Source organism: Leucopleurus acutus (genome assembly GCF_964270905.1).
Source record: "Leucopleurus acutus genome assembly, chromosome: 18".
Classification (NCBI taxonomy): Eukaryota; Metazoa; Chordata; class Mammalia; order Artiodactyla; family Delphinidae; genus Leucopleurus; species Leucopleurus acutus.
In genome coordinates this window covers 69,556,646-69,573,538 of record NC_139160.1, presented here as the reverse complement: position 1 = coordinate 69,573,538, position 16,893 = coordinate 69,556,646, and the positions used below count along the sequence as shown (strand labels likewise).

Here is a 16,893-nt window from a genome sequence, read left to right as displayed (position 1 = left end):
AAAACTGTCACTGTTTGCGGATGACATGATACTATACATAGAGAATCCTAAAGACTACCAGAAAACTACTAGAGCTAATCAAAGAATTTGGTAAAGTACCAGGATACAAAATTAATGCACAGAAATCTCTTGCATTCCTATACACTAGTGATGAAAAATCTTAAAGAGAAATTAAGGAAACACTCCCATTTACCACTGCAACAAAAGGAATAAAATCCCTATGAATAGAGCTACCTAAGGAGGTAAAAGACCCATATGCAGAAAACTATAAGACCCTGATGAAAGAAATTAAAGATGATACAAACTGAGGGAGAGATATACCGTGTTCTTGGATTGGCAGAATTAACATTGTGAAAATGACTATACTACCCAAAGCAATCTACAGATTCAATGTAACCCCTCTCAAACTACCAATGACATTTTTCACAGAACTAGAACAAAAAAAATTCACAATTTGTATGGAAACACAAAAGAACCCAAATAGCCAAAGCAATCTTGAGAACGAAAAAAACAGAGCTGGAGCAATCAGGCTCCCTGACTTCAGACTATACTACAAAGCTACGTAATCAATACAGTATGGTACTTGCAGAAAAACAGAAATATAGATCAATGGAAGGATATAAAGCCCAGAGATAAACCCGTGCACATATGGTCACCTTATCTTTGATAAAGGAGTCACGAATACAATGGAGAAAAGACAGCCTCTTCAATAAGTGGTGCTGGGAAAACCAGAGAGCTGCATGTAAAAGAATGAAATTAGAACACTCCCTAACACCATATACAAAAATAAACTCTAAATGGATTAAAGACCTAAATGTTAGGCCAGACACTATAAAACTCTTTAGAGGAAAACATAGGCAGAACACTCTATGATGTAAATCACAGCAAGATACTTTTTGACCCACCTCCTACAGTAATGGAAATAAAAACAAAAATAAAAAATGAGACCTAATGAAACTTAAAAGCTTTTGCACAGTAAAGGAAACCATAAACAAGATGAAAAGACAATACTCAGAATGGGAGAAAATATTTGCAAACGAAACAACTGACAAAGGATTAATCTCCAAAATATACAAGCAGCTCATGCAGCTCAATATCAAAAAACAACCCAATCCAAAAGTGGGCAGAAGACCTAAATAGACATTTCTCCAAAGAAGGTATACAGATTGCCAACAAACACATGAAAGGATGCTCAACATGACTAATCATTAGAGAAATGCAAATCAAAACTATATAGTGAGGTACCACCTCACACAGGACAGAATAGCCATCATCAGAAAATCTACAAACAGTAAATGCTGGAGAGGGTGTGGAGAAAAGGAACTCTCTTGCACTGTTGGTGGGAATGTAAATTGATACAGCCACTGTGGAGAACAGTATGGAGATTCCTTAAAAAACTAAAAATAGACCTACCATATGACCCAGCAATTCCACTACTGGGCATATACCCTGAGAAAACCATAATTCAAAAAGGGTCATGTACCACAGTGGTCATTGCAGCTCTGTTTACAATAGCCAGGACATGGAAGCAACCTAAGTGTCCATCAACAGATGAATGGATAAAGAAGATGTGGCACATATATACAATGGAATATTACTCAGCCATAAAAAAGAAACGATATTGAGTTATTTGTAGTGAGGTGGATGGACCTAGAGTCTGTCATACAGAGTGAAGTAAGTCAGACAGAGAAAAACAAATACCCTATGCTAACACATATATATGGAATCTAAAAAAAAAAAAACATGGTTCTGAAGAACCTAGGGGCAGCAGAGGAATAAAGACGCAGATGTAGAGAATGTACTCGAGGATGTGGGGAGGGGGAAGGGTAAGCTGAGACGAAGTGAGAGAGTGGCATGGACATATATACACTACCAAATATAAAATAGACAGCTAGTGGGGAGCAGCCGCATAGCACAGGGAGATCAGCTCGGTGCTTTGTGACCACCTAGAGGAGTGGGATAGGGAGGGTGGGAGGGAGGGAGATGCAAGAGGGAAGAGATATGGGGATATATGTATATGTATAGCTGATTCACTTTGTTATACAGCAGCAACTAACACAACAATGTAAAGCAGTTATACTCCAATAAAGATGTTAAAAAAGAAAAAGAGAGAGAGAGAGATACGATAAGGAACACGAAAGAAAAAGAGTTTGCCGAGCCAGGTTGTTCTAAGTGTGAGACGGATGGAGTTTGCTGTCAGTGCTCTCCTTTCAGGAAGAAAGCTGTTTGCCTTATCTGCTGTAGATCGTCAGTCGTCTCTTCAGCTTGTTGGTTTATAGTAATTGTGGAGTCTGGTGACTCATGAACCAGTGCATACTTTTTTCATTCATTTTGTCACTTTTTTCCTCCAAGCATGGCTAACCCTCCACAACAGTGTGTAGCTAGGAAGGGTCGTGCCCGTTCTTATATTTCTTCTGGGCAGCATTTGGACTCATGAGAATGTTCTGAGAGATTTGCAATGACCTGGCCATCAGGCTGCTTGGGGAAGAACTTGGAGCCTGCTGTTTTGTCACTGGTCTTGTTCTTTGGCCTCTAATTCCAGGTACTCCCATGGGAGGAGTATTGCAGGTTGTGAGGCTGGTAGCACACGGGAGCTATGGGGGTGGGAGGTCGGCGGGGAGGCAGAAGCACAGCTTTAGGACATGTTGCATGTGACCAGACCTCGACACAGGGATGTGCTTTGAAGAAGTGTGGGGTTTGTTCGCGAGCTGAGTTTTCCTTCAGCTCTTCTCAGCTGTCAGTGACCGTATTTGGAGCTTTGGCCTTCTGCATCTTGAAGAGGTCAGCTTGAAAGCTGCCTTTTGCCAGCTGAGATCTGACACTGATCTGTAGAAATTGGGAGGGTATTTACTGTAATGTCCCTGAACTGAAAACAGAGTCCCCGAATGGCAAGCTTCAGGAGAAAATAAACTCTGATAATGACCTGGGTGCTCCCTGGACACTGCCCTTGAGAAAGGCATCCTAATAATTATGGCTTCAACTTAAGATGGCAGTAATAACACCAAGCAATTTTCATTTTGGTGTTTCACAAAACAACTACCTTTCTGGATCCCCGTTCTAAATTTTAAATTTTAATATCTTCAGGTTCTGACTGATTAACCGATAAATGCAGTTAAATAACTAGCTTTCACTCAGAGAGAGAAACGATTCAGAAAGAAAACTGCCTTCTGATTTCCCCACTGATTATAACGGAAAGCGTGGAAGGTCTGAGACATCTTTTCTGGATACCTGTGCATAATTTCCAGCCATATTAATGGAACTACCAAATGTGTCATGTGAATAAGAAGACAGAAGTTCAGTAATCCCTGTTGACTGAGCTGGTTTTTCATTTCAGGGAATTATATAATGCTTTCATGAACTTTCCATCATCCTGGAAAAATATTGCCATGCGATGTATGTTATAATTACTCTTAGAAATATAGTGTTTCTAATTGAGAAGTCTGTGTATGTGGCCTGAGTATTCTAGCTCACGTACATAATTGGTAGCTAGGAATAACTGCAAAAGGTAAAGGTGCTTTTTCCCCTTGGCTCGGTGACTATTAATATCAAATGAAAGCACATATTGGCGTCAAGGGGAACACAGACTCTTTGCCTTTCCAATTTCATTTTATACTCCCTGTCGACTTACACGAAATCCTTTAGGCATAATTGCACTTTTTCCCTAGTATCCTCATCCTCCCTTAAGACTTCACTCTTTGCTATACTAATCTACACAGAGGCAAGGAAATAGGTCTCAGTGCATCTCTTTTTTTCCCCCCTAAGATATGTTGCTTACATGTAAGAGAAAACAACTTAGCAACTCGAACTCCTCCTTCCCTCTCCCCAGCCTCTCAGAGTTTCTCAGCTCTTCACAAGTGTGTTTTCTCCTTATGGAGAAGTTGATTTGGTTCCATTTATAAAAATAGCAGCTATTTAAATGGGGAAAGCTTTTCCTTATATCATCTTTGGGCCAAATGTTTTTCTAAAAACATACTCTTTTTTTTTCTAGCAGAGAAGACAGATTCTAAGTGGATTCAAGGTTCATCAAATCGCTAAGAGTTTTCGGTTGGTTAATGCATTTGAAAACTAAATTCACATAAGTGCCAAAATGAGATATGTAAATTAGATAATAGTTCTATATAATTGTATTATATGTGTGTGTGGTTTGCATGTATGTGTGTTATAGATACAAACTCATATTTATACATTAATACAAAATTATATTTATTTCCTATATAGAAGTTTATATAGTGATTTTTTTTTTGGAAGGTAGAAGGTGTAGCCAATATAAATATTGCTTAAATTTTGTTTTCTCTATCACAGGGAAGCAAAAAGAGGATTTTGTATCCCTTTTTTCCAGTCCTTTTTAAGCTCATTTATTCATCACCAAATCCAAATTTTTAGTTTCTCCAGCGTATATCCAGAAACTTGCAATTGGATGTGACCCTGAAGTTCAAAAGTCCACTCTCTTGCCCAATGAGTGATTCACTCTATCATCTATATTAGCCTTTGTTTAAACATTTTCCCCAATGGTGGTGTCAAAGTGTGGCCAGAGATAGGAGTGAGGGTCAGGGTGGACAGGACTTCAGAACCAACCTAATCTTCTTCAACCACTTTGGGCACAATGAATACATGTAAAAGCAAAGCAAAACACTGAGCTTATCATGTGATGAATTGGGCTTGCTTCATGACGGGGTCATTTGAAGTCCCCTTCCCCAGTCTACCAGCAGGTTGCTCTACCCTTTAAACCCCTACATTGAGAAATTCTGACATCTCAGCTGATTTCCAGTGATAGAGGGAAGATATTAGAATTCGTTCTCGTGGTTACAGATTGTCCTGACACTGAGACACACCTGCCTGGCCAACTGGCTCCTCTGCAGCAACATAAAAAGAGGGTCCAATTTCTTTTTAATATAATTCTTATTCAGTTACTTGGAGGCAGCTATACCATTCCACTAACCCTGGCTTTTCCAAGCTAAATTGTTTGTTTCTTTAAGCATCATTGGTAGCATTTATCAATGATAGTAGTGACCGCTTATTTATTTATAGCACTTTGGAGTTTCCAAAGCCCTTCTACATACTTTCTTATGCAACATGCACAGCAACAACTGTAGCTTCTTAATTTTACAAATGAGGAAACCAAGGCTCAGAAAGGATAAGTCACATACCTTAATAATTGATTCAACAAGTACTTATTGAGGGCCTACTATATGCCAGGCACAGTGCAAAATTCTGGGATATAGGAGGGAATAAAACAAATATGGTGCCACTCCTGTACCTCTTGTAATCTAGTGGAAATGGCATACATTTAAAAAATCACTACAGATGATACTCAGATAATAGTCACAACTGGGACAGAGGTAGAACTTTAGTACAAGTCTTCTGCCTCTAAACACATTCAGTAGGACTATTGCCTTCATTGAAATGGACATTCATTTGTATATATTAATGAAGTCAGTTAAACTAGTCTGTCTGACAACCAGTCTTTTTGGCATGAGCTCTTTTTTAGATTGATCCTCTCCTTTCTGTAACTGTAGAACTGGGTGGGGTCTACACAGGTACAGTCAACTTAGAGGAGAATTTTACATCAATTTTCTATCAAATCTTATTTTGCCACTTTTTCTCATCACTCTAACTAGCCAACATACTTTTGAACTTTTATTTAATCATCTCTAACATATTAGTTCTCCCTCTCTGTTTATCTGCAAGTTTTATGAAATTGTGTTCACCTATATCACTGGCAGAAAAAATGTCCACAAGTGCTTGTGTGAAAGAAATTTGTCATTAGTTGCAAATTAGATTTCCTGTCAGCTAAGTGACCTTGGGCAAACAACATCCTCTCTCAGAGCATCTGATTACTCATCTGTGAAATGAAGAAACTAGGCTAGAGAATGCTAAAAGGATTTCCCTGTGGTAAAAGTTTTATGATCCAGTATGTTTTAAAGCATTATGCTGAGTTTTAAAATACTTTTCTTCTGGTGTGGAAAAAAAGAAATGCAAAATATGAACTGATTGGTAGCACCCCACCCCCACCCCAGCTTCACTAATGAAAGGAAGCAAATCAGCAAATACTGGCCCAAAAGCCGTACAAAACGACCAAAGTGTAATAGTTGTCAAACCTTGTCTTAATCTAAGACAATGGCTTCATGAAGCCCCTAACAGTCTCTTCTGCTGTCTATTTTTCAAAACTATTTAGAAACCAACAATGAACAGACATTATAAAAACTAATATTTATTTGCGAATAGTCTGTAATTTGGGGTCTTCAGTGAGTCCCCTTTTTCTCCTCTATGTAGGAAAATTATCTTTGATTCTACAAGAGCTACCACTCACAGGCTTCTTTCCAAAATCTGCCTGACAAAAGGAAATTCTTATCTTCTAACTTTAATGCTACAATTTATTTGTGTCTTTGAACTTGAGTAATTTCTGGATTCTTTTTTCTTAATATTGCTTCATTAAGTCACATAACGTATCTGTTTTACATCAGCCCTACTTGGGTTGCAATATGTGGTACAATTCCTGTCATTATCTTAAACTTGCTAATTAGAGAGAATTCAAATTTAATTAATAAAAAGTTCCACCACTTTCAACCAGAGATAAATGGGAAGTTATTACAGAAACCAAAGCCTCTCTATTCTGAGAGGAGAGGAAATAAAGGGGGTACCCACCCCAAGATGTAATGAGTAGTATAGAAAGTTCTATCCTGGTACTGTGGTTTAAAGACAAACTATCTGGAATGCGCATCTGTCAGCAATATTGGAAACATTTTATTTCTCCATTTAAAGATGACTTTGTGTTAATTATATGAAACCATGGAGGACTAATTAACAAATAACAATGAATTAGCTGCTAGATTGTACAACTAAAAAATTCTTCTGGCACTCTTCTGTTACTTAGTTCTTCAAAGGCTTCTCATAATGTATCCAGGCTGTTGCTGGTTGAGGGAATTTCCCCAGTGTCCTTGTCAATACAATAATCCTTGCTCTATTCCAATAATGTCTTTCCTTCCTTGAAGCTGTGAATGCTACTGTATTCAAATATATTATTTCTTATTTACTGCATTTTATTGAAATGTATCAAAGGCTGGCCTCAAATCATAGCTGTTCAATAGCATTATTTTTTAATAAATGTACGTGCAAAGTCAAGGTGATACAAGTACTTAGCAATTTAAGAGGTTTTTTTTAAATTGGTTCCCCTTAAATTATGTATATTCTTAGTTTGAACATTATTAAAATGTGGTTTGAAAGCAGGAGTTATAACCAAATATATAGAATCCCTAGAGTTTCATAAAACTCAAGTTGAAAATCTTTAGAGAGTTTTACATGAAAATGTTCTGTCAGCCCATGCCTTAAATTCACAGATCAGAGAATTGGGCTATCTGTTATACATTGGGGACCAAATAAATATTCAATACTACAACAACCTTATTAAGTAAAAAGCAAGGTATTTGTCTAAAGTCCACAATTCTGAGTCAGTATAATTTCAATGAAGTTCTCTATGTCATGTTCAAAGTTTTCATTTTGGTAGCATGAATAGACTTACATAAATGATAATTATCTACTAATGCTTTTATGTTGTTAGCCTAACTGTAATGAGAAGAAATCTCTTCTTTCAGGTCAATACTTGAAAAAAAGGGCCATTTATCACATTAAATAATTAAAGCCTTGCAACATGCTAAATTAACCTTTCATCATGTGTCTTATTAGCCTCAGTGTATTTGCCAAGGCTTTGTTAAACCCTGTTTGTTCCTTGTGCCTATAGAGATAGAATGCTAATGCACTATATGTGTGAGTGAAATATATTACCTGCTAAAGTTAAGCCTGTAGAGACTTGAGTCTTTCAACATGAAGAGTCATGCTGATTTGCACCAAAACATCCTTCTTCACTGTAGATATGTTGAGATATTTATGCACTTTTAATCATCTCCTAAAATTCCATAGATCCAACAAATATCATATTGGCAGTTTGAAAATACATTTGATGCACTGTTTTAATTTTCAAGTAGTTTTAAATCTGTGTCTATTTCTTACTGTATTTCTTACATATTTCCCCAGTGAATTCCTTGATAGTTGTTTCTGTGTCATTATTTGATTCCAAATAATGTTCTTGGCACACTGGACTATATCTTTTGATACTATTGACTGGGTTGTTTAGAAATGTAGTATGTTCTATCCATTCTTCAAATCAACAAAAAAGTTTTTAAAGCATCAGATTTAATATCTAGCCACTAAATTAAGTCATTTCAGTTATTTTAAGCTTCTTAGTATTTTTGACTGTGAAATTTCATAGTAATTACTTATCAATATGTGACTTACATTTTTTTCTTATAGTTACAGACGTATCCTACAAGAAAATAATTAGAGGGTTAAGTTTTGTATTATTAATAATTTAGCTCTTCACAGCTCTGAGGTTAGGAAATAGGACTAACATCAGTATTTCAGGCTAATATTTTTAATATAATATTTACTTTATTAGTAATCAGATAATATTTAAACTGTCATGTATTACTCAAATAGTTGTCTTAATAAATCCCACTTATAAACACTAGTTAATATTCCAGTTAAAATACTGGAGTACTTTCATAGTGTTTTAATAACATGTACTGTGACCAGACAGAAATACAAATACATAGCAAAGATGGGGAAATTACTAACATCACTTATTCTGAATGTGTCAACACCAATTAGTCCCTAGCAGATGGTTTGGACAAAAGTTATGGTCAGATTCAACCATTCATAAGTTATTCTGTCATCATGAATGTAGGAAAATTCAGAGAAATAAAAACCTCTATATAAATACACTTTTTAAAAACATTTTCTTCCTAATATTTCACGTGGATGTTCAGCACATTTTTAATGCTTGATTCACTCTTGTTGGAGTAAAATTTTTTTTAGGATGTATGATTCTCAAAATAACAGATATTTTATCATATGTGCAGTTAGAGACTTGCCTGCTCACACCAAGATGTTTATATGTTGTTGACTTTTATGGTTTCCTTTGACCAATTTCCGATTTAGAACCAACAGTGCTTTCCTCTAAATTGTATAAACACTAAGATATAAATGTGGGCATTCAAGAGGAAAATGAGAAAGATATTTTAGGTTGTCATTTTTGTATTCAATTTTGTATTCTCAGTTCTGTATTCAAAAGTATCTCATTTGTGTAACAAGATACTTAAATTTAAATCCACACTTAAAAATGTAAACAAGTCAATATAGTCATTTCTAGAAGAACACATTTGGTAACAAAAGTGACCATTTTTCTCTTCTGTTTAGTTGCTTTTTCTGGGGAGGTTTGTCCCAAAAGGGTAGCATGGCCATAATGGTTTTATTACTGTTTTTAAATTTCCACCCCCTTATTTCTGCTACTCTCGGAGGACCACTCCCTCTACCCCCAACTGTCCCCACATCAATGATATTGCTATCTCTCTGATTCAGGTCACATTCCTTTTTTTTCCCCTTAATTTCCCCAGTTACTATTGAAATCATATTGGGGTAAAATATTGTATGAGTTTATAACAGAGATTTAGTAAGGCATAAACACAAATTTAGAGCTTATTCTTGAATTTTATTTGTATTTTCAGTTTAGTACCTTCAGGAGGGAATTTAACATCCTTTGCTGCAGCGTATCAGCTTCTAGGAAAGCCTTGCTCTGTATCGGTGGTTTTCAAGCCAGGCTGCATTTTTGAAACTCTGGGGAGACTTTTAAAAAAAAGCATGACCTAATATCACACCAGACTAATTAAATCAGAATCTCCAGGGACCAGCCTTCCAGCATCGGTATTTAAAACAGCTCCCCAGGTGATTCTCAAATGTAGTGATGGTGTCAAACCATGGCTCCAGACGATACAACAGGCTGCTTGCTTATACATATTAATCATGGTCTGTATTAATTCATCATCACATAGGTGCTAGGAAAGTTTTGGGGACAAAGGGAGACGTGAAGGCCAGCGATAGTTTGGCTACTTGAGGAGAGCTCTTATTTTACCTTTTGTCGATATATATTGAGGACAAACAGACAATAATTCCAGGAGAGTGATAAATTGTGTTTCTAGTTTAGTAAAGTAAGGACTGTCATGTATAATATAGGAAAATTCCGCTTTTAATTCAGAATATTTCTCATAGGGTCACTAGAGAGAAAGTTCATCTTAGTCCTAGTATTAGTTTCCTTAAGGTGCCGTTAAAGATGACCACAAACTGGGTGGCTTAAAACAACAGGAATTTATTCCCTCACGGTTCTGGAAGCAGAAATCTGAAATCCATGTGTCCACGTGGTTGGTTCTTTCTGGAGGCTCTGAGGACAGATCTGTTCCCTGACCCTCTCCTAGCTTCTGCTGGTGGCCTGCAATCCTTCGTATTCCTTGGCTTGTGGATTCCACAGCCCAATCCCTGCCTCTGTCTTCACATGGCCTTCTCCCCTCCATGGGCACATATGTCTTCATGTGCCCCTTCTTATAAGGATGTCAGTCATTGTATTTAGGGCTCACCCTAATCCAGGATGACCTCAATTTAACTTGACTAATTACATCTGCAGTGACTCTGCTTCCAAGTCAAGGCACAACATGAAGTTCCCAGTGGATGTGAATTCGGGGAGACTGTGAGCCCAGTACAGTGCTCGTTACTACTTGACTTCTCTGCAGCTTTGGATGTCGTTCAGCGCTCTTCCTAAACCACCCCCTGGCCAGATCTTCTATGTATTGCATCTTTTGCTTACTTCTGTCATAATATCCCTAACACCATGTTGCAAAAGTCTGTTTCTCCCACAGTCTGTGAAATCCTAGAGGGCAGGGGGAGTGATTTATTCAGGCTGTATGTGAGCACCTAATATGGTTTCAGCCTCATGGAAACACTGGAAGAAAGGAAGAGAGAAAGAAAAGGATGCATGTCTGTACCGCAACGTTAGCACAATTTGCAATAGCCAAGACATGGAAGCAACCTAAGTGTCCATCAACAGATGAATAGATAAAGAAGATGTGGTACATATGCACAATGGAATGTTACTCAGCCATAAGAAAAGAATGAAACAATGCTATTTGCAGCAACAAGGATGGACCCAGAGGTTATCTTTTACTAAGTAAAAGAAGTCAAAGACAAATACAACATGATATCCCTTATATGTGGAATCTAAAACGATGATACAAATGAACTTATTTACAAAACAGAAACAGACTCACAGACATAGAAAACAAACTTATGGTTACCAAAGGGGAAAGGGGAGGGGAGAGTTAGATTAGAAGCTTGGGAATAGTAGATACAAACTACTATAAATAAAATAAACAACAAGGACCTACTGTATAGCACAGGGAACTATATTCAGTATCTTGCAATAAACCATAATGGAAAAGAATCTGAAAAAGAATATATATGTATATATGTATAACTGAATCACTTTGCGATACGCCTGAAACTAACACAACATTTTAAACCAACTATACTTCAATTAAAAGAAAAAAGGGTGCATGTCACTTACCTGCACACAGCAGCAAGGCACCAGTCTGCTCCCATGAACACCATCAAGAAACATAATGTATCAGTCGTGCCCATGTTGAGAGACTCCGCTTTGGAATAAACAGGGAGAGGGAGAAGGAAGAAGCTGGCTTTCAAGCTAGTCAATCTCATTTCATTGTTACTCACTTGTGGGGTGGAGGACCATTCTACACCTGGAGCAGAGATGGGGTTAGGAGTTCACCAGTGAGTTTCAGTTTCCCATCATATTCTCTCTGCTCCACACCTTGAGATAATCAAGAGCTTAACTGCTGCAATTTGCTTGACAATTCCACACCCTCTCCCCCATTATCGCATGTGATGTTCACAGTTCTGTGCGGTGGTGGGAGCAGGTCCTCAATTTTTCGCATGCAGATTAGAGAACTGAAGCGGAGAGACAGCTTAGAGACCCACTAAGGGAGGGTGTGCAGCCCGTGGGAGAGGTCCCTGGGTTCCAGCAGTGGGACAGTGCACTGTCTGTAGAGAATTAAGAAGTAATAATGAAACCAACTGAAACTGACTGCTTTGAATTATCCTTCTAAACACGGTCAACGATGAAACACTATTTCCCATGAGACAGACCTGTCCTAGCCCTGCAGTCTTAGTCTTCCACTGCTTTGGGACATTGAGTACATTTACCCCAAATGAAAACTAGAGAGGAAACGGGAGTGCATAGATATAGTATCAAATTCCGCATCTGTCGTCTTTATACACAAAGCTCCTTTACCATCCCAATCTAAATATTATAACTGAAGTTTGGTAACTGTCTAGGGAAAGAAGAACTAGGCCCTTAAAATACTGTTAAATCGGGCTTCCCTGGTGGCACAGTGGTTGAGAGTCCGCCTGCCGATGCAGGGGACAGGGGTTCGTGCCCCGGTCTGGGAAGATCCCACATGCTGCGGAGCGACTGGGCCCGTGAGCCATGGCCGCTGAGCCTGCGCGTCCAGAGCCTGTGCTCCGCAACAGGAGAGGCCACAACAGTGAGAGGCCCGCATACCGCCATAAATAAATAAATAATACAGTTAAATCCAAATAGTTTGGGCAGATTCCATATTAATACTGGTACATTCAGTACAGCTGAGTCAACTAACCTTTTTCTACAAATCAGTGATCTAGAAGGCTCTTCCTGCCTTTCTGCTGGCCTTACCAACTCTGGGGACAATTGGCCGGGGGAATTTTATGAGTCTTTTATTTTGTCACAGGTAAAATAATGTGTTATAATTGTAATTACAGGCCCCTGTGCCGTGCCTTCCATTTCCCCACTACTCTCTCAACTTCAAACCCCACCAAACCCATCAGACCAAATGCTCTTAGCTGTGCCTCTTACAATCTTCCAACACACTCAGTGCCCTACATTTGACTCTCTTTTCGATGAGAGGGGAACTGGCAGTTGGCAGATAGCCCCTGACCTGTTCACGATGGGATGGAAGGCTAGAGGCTGGAGTTGAGGTGTGTGTCTAGTGCAGCGCTAAAAGTTATTCCCCCCGGCTGTGTCGGCAGCCTGCCAAAATACAACTGTTGGACTAGCATGGAAATATTCCTTGGGGCAAGAAGAGAAATATGACAAGGCAGGAGGGAGGGTTTGACATGATACAGATTTGGGAAAATGAAATGTGACAATTGCTAATACCTTGGAGTTCAAAGAAGACTGGCACATTTCGGGTTCCCAACAGGTATTTAAGTGTATGGAAAGTGTATAGGTATTGAAGTGTAAAGAGAAGTGTTAAAATTACGTTGACGGCACTGTGGTTCTCTCCAGTTTACTAGGGGAGCGTTTACAACAGTGCACGATGGGCCAGCTCTTCTGGTTTTGTCATTTTATAACTTCTTCACCCATATTGTGTAGTCACACAGGTGAACAACAGCTGGCTGAATTGGTATTATATTTATTTTTTTTTTAATTTTTATTTTATATTGGAGTATAGTTATTAACAATGTTTTGTTTCAGGTGTACAGCAAAGTGATTCAGTTATATTCTGAATGTATCTATTCTTTTTCAAATTCTTTTCCCATTTAGGTTATTACAGAATATTGAGCAGAGTTCCCTGTGCTCTACAGTAGGCACGAATTGGTATTATATTCACATGTGTTACTTAAGGTTATATTTCTTGTTAGTCTTTCAATGGATAGCTTAAAGCATATGGAGTGAAAAAAGGGCAATGAGAGTGCACTTTTGCTTACTTTTTATAAATTTTGTTAGCACTTTAATTCTCCCTGTGACAGTCTTTGTGACTCTGAAAATTATGTGAAGAGGCAATATTTGACAATAGGTGTTGATAGGATGAATATCTGACAACCTGAGGTCTTAAACAATGGGCTTTTTAATACAGGGTACAGGCTAGACAAGAAGCAGTGAATGTAGAGTAAGCCCCAAGTAGATACATTTTATTTCCCGGGAACTAAATGGTTCCAAACAATTTAGTTGGAAGAGTTTTGCCTTTCATTCTGAGTACCGGTTCATATTTCACTCAGATTTATCTCTGTCAAAAATAGTTTCATCTAAGGACACTTTGTTAACCTACCTTGACTAAAAAAGTAGATTTTCCCTTAGCTGCTAGTGCTGTAGTCTGTGCAAAAAGAACCATTGGAATCACCCTTATTTTTGGTAGGCTCAGGGGTCGGTATCAGATGAAAAGATGTGAGGTTTCCCTGTCAGCTGGGAAATCCTTTTTCCTCTTAGGAATTTATTAGGTTATTTAGCTTCCCCTAAGTTTAGCTTATAAGGAGAAATGGGAGCAGTGTCTGAAGCTTCCAGACGGATGCTCTCATTTATCTAAATTCCATTTCTACTTCTGCAGAGAAGAGCCAGCTAATAAATCTGGTCCTCTTTCCTCCACGGTAGTAGCTCCCACCCAAGGGCCTCTGTTCTAAGTCTGGATAGGATGAAATCATGAAGACTGGGAAGTGCCTTAAAGATCATTGGGTCCTTCCTCTTGACTTCACAGCTGAGCACAATGAGACCAAAAAATTAAATTATTTCCCCAACAGGAACACGGGTAGAAAGATCCTATGTAAAATTGAAATAGGTGATGTAAACCTGCCTCTCCAACCTAGAGATCAGAGGTTAAGAATTATAGAAATGTATCAGCAGTGTAGTGGGCACTCAGAGGACGTAGACGAATGTTGGATAACCAGGCTTTGATGGGAGCCAAGAGCAGCACAGCCCAGCCGGAAGCGGTCTGCATCTGATGTGTAACTGGTACCATTTCTGCTGCCCTCTGATGTCCTTACGGTCCTTAGCGGCCTCGATCATCACCTGCTCTATTCACTACTGCAGTCTCTACTTGACCAGGCTCCCCAATACACTGAGTATGTGCTTCATTCCCTGTAGATTTAGACCCCCACGTGAGCGTGTCTGACTGGCCATCTTAGATCCTAGGCGGTGCCCATGTGGCTGCGGCTGGGATGGGGAGATGCGGGGGAGGGGAGGCAGGTGGGTCCCTGCCTCTTGCCTCTGTTGAGATTCTCCCCAGGTCTGGAGTAGTCAAATGACCAGTGCCCAGCACAGATCTGCACACTTTTGCATGTAGCTCTGTTTCTCACGTGACTCCTAAAGCAGTCACTGGTCAGGCAGCTTGAACCAAGATGTGACTCAAAATTGCAGCCCTTAGAGAAAAGGCATTTTTGTGGTTATTGCCATTGTTACTGTTTTTCTCATGTCAGAAGCAACCAGATATCTGTTAAACCTGTAAGTCCTGGGAATTCCCTGGCAGTCCAGCGGTTAGGACTCCAGGCTTCCATTGCAGGGAGCACAGATTCGATCCCTGGTCGGGAAACTAAGATCCCGCATGCTCCATGTGGCACGGCCAAAAACCAAACAAACAAACAAAAAACCTGTAAGTCAGTTTCTCAAAGCATGTTGGAATACTGCATGCATCAGAATCATCTCGGTGCTTAAAGCAGATACCCCATCCAAAGCCACAGGGCCCAGATAAGGATGCACACTGAGTTCTGAGGACCGTTGAGCTACACTCAGGGTCTCATATCTGTGTTCCTGTAGGGCATTACATACTTTCACCAACCGCGCCCCCTCTCCCCACTGACTTCTTGCCAGTCGCATAAGGAACTAGAAAGTTCTGCATGTAGATCCAGAAGTGGGAGAAAGTGTTTAAAGCCCCTGAAATTATTTAGTTACTGTCTTTATGGTTACTATGTCTTTATGCTCTGCAAGGGCAGAAAACTAAAATATATTAAGCTCCTACTGTGCGTTCATCCTATCTATGCTGAAGGAATTCCCACTGCAAAAGTCACATGTGCATTGTAACTTGGTGCAGTGATTTTCAGTGTGGTCCCCAGGCAAGAAGCATCAGTATCACCCGGGAACTTGTTAGAAATGCAAATTCTCTCCCGCGCCATCCCCAGGCTGATGTATTAACTAGCTTTCTGGATGATCCTGACGCATGCCGAAGTTTGAGGACTGCTGCTCTAAGCTTCCTTGCCTGTAATGTAAAAACAATAATAATTCATACCTCATAGTTATCCTTCATATTATTTTCTGTTGTTTTCTGAAACTAAGCTAATGTACAAAAAGGACTCGGCCCAAGGAAAGTGTTGAACACATAGTAGGAATATCATTGAGTCTATGTTTAATTTCTTCAAGCTGCTCCTATTTTCTCATTGCATACTTCCCAGTGAATCCATTGGTGGCCTATAATATAAGCAGTCATATTATGTTACATATGATGGTTATAGAAGGAATCCAGATGTTGTAAAATTGTGGTACTTAAGGGAAATGAGGGTTTTTTCATTCCCCATTCTTAAAATAGGGACAGGACTATCCATTTTTCTATTGTCACTTAAAGCCATTTTAAGACTTATTCACGAGTAACTTTAACATGGCATTAATAGGCTTAGTGGGACTTTCAATTTCTTAATCTCAGATGGGGGCCAGTTTCTTAGGGCGAAGTACAATAATCTTTACCTCGTCATCCTTGACACCCAGATAAAACTTGCTGAATCTGGGCTTGCATTAGATTTTCAAACTGAATCGTTTCGCAGCTCAAATGCATGGTGAGTGACACTTCTCCAAGAGTGGGGATTGAGATTGAAATACGTGTCAGCCCCACTAGAGGGTGACCTTTATCTTGAGTCAGGGTACAGATAAGCTAAGGGCATCCTCTGTGGCCATCTCGTTGCGCTGCTATTTATTCAAGGTGGGGGAGAAGGCAAAGGCACCACGTCAGGCCGACTCAGACCCGTTTCTAAATGATCTAGTAGAGTCTGCCGAAGACATTGGAAACTGAGCTGTTGCATATTCTCAGTTTGTATTTAGGGTGAATTTCCTTCTTAATAAATGCAAGTCTGAATTTTTAAAATTCTTTAGCTGTTTCGATTCTGCTTCTCAAATGCCCACTGTCCCCCCCCCCAAATAAAACACTACTGAAAATAGAGAAAGAGACCTCTGTTTTGTAAAAACAAAATAAAACAAAAGGC

At 39.1% G+C, this 16,893-nt stretch overlaps 1 protein-coding gene across 3 annotated transcripts in view; it reads left to right on the top strand.

The window, feature by feature from the left end:
- Window positions 1–16,893, top strand: part of FGF14 (fibroblast growth factor 14) — a gene marked incomplete at both ends in the record, with an annotated part of 614,821 nt that overhangs the window by 571,427 nt on the left and 26,501 nt on the right. The gene's annotated exons all lie outside the window — the stretch shown is intronic.